The sequence below is a fragment of the Furipterus horrens genome, unplaced genomic scaffold (genome assembly GCF_987537825.1).
Source record: "Furipterus horrens unplaced genomic scaffold, mFurHor1.1.pri manual_scaffold_11, whole genome shotgun sequence".
Taxonomy (NCBI): domain Eukaryota; kingdom Metazoa; phylum Chordata; class Mammalia; order Chiroptera; family Furipteridae; genus Furipterus; species Furipterus horrens.
Genome location: NW_028327181.1, coordinates 69,119,074 through 69,125,347, shown reverse-complemented (window position 1 = coordinate 69,125,347; position 6,274 = coordinate 69,119,074).

Here is a 6,274-nt window from a genome sequence, read left to right as displayed (position 1 = left end):
TGGAGCACTGGCCTGTGAACCAAAGGGTCGCTGGTTCAATTCCTAGTCAGGGAACATGCCTGGGCTGCGGGCCAGGTCCCCGGTTGGGGGTGCACAAGAGGCAGCCACACTTTGATGTTTCTTTTCCTTTCTCCCTTCCCCTCTCTCTGAAAATAAGTAAATAAAATCTTTAAAATGTAAACACACACTATGGCATAAATAAATCAGGAATATAACAAGGGAACTATATGTATATTTAATGAATATGATTCCCTGAGAGTTTTTCTAAAGCAGTGTTCTGAAATTATATTGTGCCCTGTTTTCATTTTTAGTAACATTCAATAGGGATGATATAGGTATTATATTTTACAAATGTGGAAAATATCTCCTCTGGCCAATCAGGCTTTTTTCCCCTCTTTGCTACTTGCCTAGAAGGAAAATATTTTTTTTTACAGTCCTTTTGTATTATCCTTAAATGTAGCTTTGATATTTCTTAAAATGACCCATTTTATTATAAAGGAAGCCTAGCACACTGAGTCAGCATATTATATTCAGTTTTATGGGTATGTTACACATTTTAGATGACCAAGTTGATTTTAGTGACCTCAACTCTAAAATCTAAACCATTTGTTTATAATTTTGTTTTTAAGTTTTTTCTTAATCCTCACCTGAGGATGTGTGTATTGATTTTATAGAGAAAGAGAGGAAGGGAGAGAGAAACAATGACGTGAGAGAGAGACCGATCTCTTGCCTCCCGCACACTCCCTGACCGGGAATCAAACCCACACCCTTTTGGTGTACGGGACAGTGCTCCAACTGACCCTCCCACCCATCCATGGCTATCTTTAACTTATTTTGTAATGTTAATGGAAGGACTTTGGAACTGTTACTTCATTTAGAAATTGTCTGAAACATACATCTTCAGACTAGCCACATCAGTAAACTCACAGATAATTATTTTTACATTTTTGAAAAATGGTGTTATTCATTCTAGAATTCTAGGTGTATCGATGTTTTCCTTTGAATAATCTTACACCGCTTATGTAAATAAAAAGTTTGGATTGAGTGGTTTAAAAATAATTTAAAATATTTTAGCAGCTGGTTCTTCTTAGTACTTCTCAATTCATTCACAAAATTTACTTTGGTTCCCAGTGTAAGAAAAATATTTAAATAATTGGTTATTATATACTGTGACGACCATATTTTCTGTCCCAGACTGAACACTAAATTTATAAAATTTAAAATACATAATTACTCTGTAATTGACTATGCATAGAATAACCATAGTTTGCCAGGACTCTTTCAGAGTGAAAGTGGGCGGTGCTGACAATTACACCAGGGCGTTGGACATAAACTAGGATTCTTCCTGGCAAATCAGGCATATGGTCATCCTAATTATATAACCCTAATTTTAAATCATTAATGTGAGATAACTGATTGTAACTCTTTATTTGTTAGGGCTTTAAGGCATATGTTTTTATTATAATTAGTGTAGTCAAAATCTAATCATACAATCAAGGGTGGGCGTTGTAAGTGATAAATATCAGGGTTATCAGGCACAATATGCAATAGGATCTCATTTTATAAATTAAAGAACTTTAAAGAACTACAGGACCCTGAATATAGACAAAGCCCAGTGTATTTCTGTTTGCAGTTCTGGTTGCTATTGCTGAAAGGATACTTATTTTTTTAGTTATAAACATAATGCACACTTAAATCTTAGTTGGCTTGGGTTGCAATAATAAAATAGCATAGAATTAAAACATAATTTTATCACAGTATTGGAGGCTAGAATTCCGAAATCCGTGTGCCTCCCTGCAAGGTCTTGTTCTGTTGAGAACTCTCCCTTTCTTGCAGACAGCTGCCTTCTCATTGTGGGCTCAAAGGGCCTTTCCTTGGTAAATGCTCATGGAGAGAGATTTTTCTCCATCTTATAAGGTCACTAATGCTATCAGTTTTGGACTCCACCATATGATCTTATTCAACATTAATTCCCTCCTAAAAGCCCTGCCTTATCCAGATAGTCACATTGGAGGTTAGAGGTTCAACGTAAGAATTTTGGGAGGACACAATACAGTCCAGAACATTCCAGTCCTGGCCCCCAAAAATTCATGCCCTCACATGCAAAATACACATTCCATCTCAACCACTCCAAAACTTAACTCAGTTCAAAGTCTCATATAAATATTCTCTAAGTCAGATATGAGTGAGATTCAAGATACAATTCTTCCTGAGGTAAAATTCCTCTCCAGCTGTGAACTTGTGAAACCAGACAAGTGTTTCCAAACTACAATGGTGGGAGAAGCATAGAGTAGACCCCTTCTGAAAGAAAGATATCAGAAAGAAGAAAGGGATGATGAAGTCAAAAAGCTAACAAGGTCAAGTTCAGTAGATCTTAAGGTTCAACAATAATCCTCTTTGGTTTAATACTCTGCCTTCCAGGTCCACTGGGGTGGCAGCATCACCCCCACAGCTTTAGGCTGGGTTCTGCTCCCAGGGCTCCTCTAGGAGATCTATCCCCAAGACCTCTGGCACAAGCTGTGTGGCTCATTGAAACCAAGGCAGTAGGTAGCTCTGATGACCTTTTGAGTTGCCTTTGGGCCATTTTTTTTTTTTTTTGAGGAATAGCTCATGTTTGCAGCTATGTAACTATACAGTCCCGTCAAATCTAAGAAGTTCAACAGCCTTCCTTCAATTTTTCCCATCTCTGTCCACTTCAGTTCAAACTGCTATTATTTCTGCTCATATAATTCCATAAGCTCTTTATGGAGTGATGGCCCAGCCAAACCCATGGTGTTTTCTTCAGAACATGCTATTTATTTTTTTTTTTTTTCAATATGGATAGGTTGAAATTTTTCTAGACCTTTAAGTTTTGGTTCCTTTTGCTTAACAATTTTTTTCTCAATTCCTATCTCCTTTTGCATTTTACTAAGTCAGGAGGAACTAAGCCAGTCCTTCAATACTTTGTTTAGAAACCTCAGCTAAATATCCAGTTTCATCACTTGCAAGTTCTATTTTCCATAAAATACTAGAAAACAGTTCAGCCCAGTACTTTGTCACTTTATAACAAGGATCACCTTCCTGCGAGTTTCCGTTAGCATGTTCCTCATTTCCATCTGAGAACTCACCAAAATTTCTCTTAACATCCGTATTTCTAACATGCATCTCCAAACTCTTCCAGCCTCCACCTGTTCCCCAGCTATAATGCCTCTTCTAACTTTTAGGTGTTGGTAAGAGCGGTATCTCACTTCTCAGTACTAAAATCTGTCTTAGCTTGGACTGCCATAACAAAATACCGTAGATTGGCTGCCTTAAAATCAGTTTATCTTCTCACATTTCTGGAGGCCAGAAGTCTGAGATAAAGGTGCGAGCATGGTCAGTTTCTAGTGAGATATCTAACTGGCTTGTAGATGGCACCTTCTTGCTTTGACCTTAGATGACTGGAAGAGAAATTAAGAGTGTTAGCACTCAGCCCTGCCTGGTGTGGCTCAGTGGATTGAGCACCAGCCTGCGAACCAAGAGGTCACTGGTTGAATTCCCAGTCAGGGCACATGTCTGGGTTGCGGGCCAGGTCCCCAGTTGGGGATGTGTGAGAGGCAACTGATTGATGTATCTCTCACACATCGATATTTCTCTCCCTCTCTTTCTCCCTCCCCCTCTCTCTAAAAATAAAATGAATAAATAAATAAATTTCTAAAAAAGAATGTGAACTTTCAGGTGCCTGTTCTTATACAGACACTAATCCTATCATGAGGGTACTACTCTTGTGACGTCATTTAACTTTACTTACCTCCTAAAAGCCATACCTCCAAATACAGTCACATTGGAGGTTAGGGCTTCAACATGAATTTGGGGAAGACAATTCAATCTGTAACACTATAGGAAACTTAAATATGTTCACATTATTTTAAAACTATATCATATTGTAACCTACTTTTTAAAAACCCTAATATATCCTTATGTACTCCACATAATTAAATTTTTCTGTGATAGTGTTTAATTTGTATAATTTCAGAATTTCTTTTTGGAGCTTTTTTTTTAGTGTTATAAACAATGCTCCTAATGAGCATGTAAGTTCCTTTTTAAAGAAATTGAAATTATGATTTGTGTTAATTCCCAATTGCTGCTGTAATAAATTACCACAAATTTAGTGGCTTAAAAGAACACAAATTATTCTTACAGTGATTGCATCTAAAATCAGTTTCACAGGGCTAAAATTAAGGTGTCAGCATTCCTTTTGGAGGGTCTCCGGGAAACCTGATTTTCTTGCTTTTTCTAGTTTCTCGAGGTCACCCTGCATTCTTTGCCTTGTAGCCCATCTTCAAAGCAGTGTGCATCTTCTAGTCTTTTCTCTGTTTCCATCGCCTTTTACTCACTGTCTCTTGCCTCCCTCTTAGAAGGACCTTTTTAAATTACATTTAGGGCCCTGTCAGATGATCCAGGATAATCTCCCCATCTCAAGTTCCTTAATTTAATCACATCTGCAAAGTCCCTTTTGGTATGTGAGTTAGCATTCACAGATTCTAGGATTAGGTAGTAAACATTCTTAGGGGTGCCATTATTCAGCCCCACAAATAATGTGGTAATGTGATTCAACAAATAGTGATCCTTGGGTCATTCATATGCACTTTAAAGTTTGGAAAGTGTTGGGGCAGACTTATTAACATTTTTTAAAATCCTAACCTGAGGATATGTATATTGATTTTAGAGAGAGAGGAAGGAAGAGAGAAACATGGATGTGGGAAACATCAATTGATCGCCTTGCACAAATGCTCCGATGAGATTGAACCTGTAACCTAGGTATGTGACCTGACCAGGAATGGAACCCGGAAACTTTTGGTGTATGGGACGACACTCCAACCAACTGAGCCACCTGGCCAGGGCTTGATAACATTTTAAACTATTTATAGATGGTCATCCCATTTATGAAATAGAAAAGAAAGGATATGAGAAGAAAGGAGAGTTCCTTTGCTTTCTGAAAGCTTTATTTTTCAAAGAGTATTATTCTTTCTTAAATATAAAATATATGTAAGTATAAACTTTTTTCCCCAGTCTTTTCTGTTACTTGGTTATAACTCATAATGTGATAGAATTATCTATCCCACAATTTATATGAGCTTTCCACCTAATGCAACCAGTAAATTAAAGTCTCACCTCCTGGTCAATCAGTGATTGAACTCATCTTTTGTCTTGCAGTTAGGCAGTGTGGTAAATCCAAAAGATGCATATGGGCTTTTATTCCTTTTTATACATTGGTCTGATCACCTTTTATGGTAATTCACTTATACACATAAATATATTTGCACACAAAGAACACATTTCCATAAAGTTTTTTTAATGTTAATTCCATATTTTACAATGCCCTGGCCACAACTATTAGCACAACACAGTCTATTAGTATAGGTTACTTTAAAAATTACTCATTCTGGGAAGTGTAGAGTAAACCAATACTAGTAATTAAAAATTTGATCTGTTCTGAGAAACCCTTTCCACACTGATGCACTTAGAAAATAAATTTGATTCCAAGTAAGTTTTTAAAGGTGTAAAATATAAGATATAGAATTAAAAGCTCAGATGGCCTAACTAAAGGATTTTGGTTTTGTCTTTATTTTTTAGGATAGAGGCTTGACATTTCAAACAATTGTATACTTTTTAAAAAAAGATTTTATTTATTTATTTTTAGAGAGAGGGGAAGGGAGAGAGAAAGGGAGAGAAACTTTGATGTGTGAGAGAAACACAAATCGGTTGCCTCTCGCATGCCCCCATCTGGGGACCTGGCCTGCAACCCAGGCATGTGCCCTGACTGGGAATCAAACCCATGACCTTTTGAGTTTGCAGGCCAGCACTCAATCCACTGAACCACACCATCCAGGGGAATTGTATACTTTTATTGCTAGAGGAAACCTTAGAGATCTTCCTACCAATTTAATGCATAGATGTAATTTTTCAAACAAGCAGATAATTTTAAAAAATAATTCTTTCTTGGTTTTAAAAACCTTTTATCCTTTTTTAAAATTTAACTTTTTTTTTCTATTACCATTATCCCAATTTTTCCCCCTTTGCTCTCCCCTGCTCCACTCACCTACCCCCTCTCCCACAGTCCATCCCCATTTAGTTGTCCGAGTCCAGGGTCATTCATATTAGTTCCTTGACTAGACCCTTCCCCTTCTTTACCCCCTCTCCCTTTCCCCCCTCCACCCTGGTCACTGTCAGTCTGTTCCTTGTTTACATGTCTCTGGTTCTATTTTGCTCGTTTGTTTGTTTTATTCTTTAGGTTCCACTTATAGGTGAGATC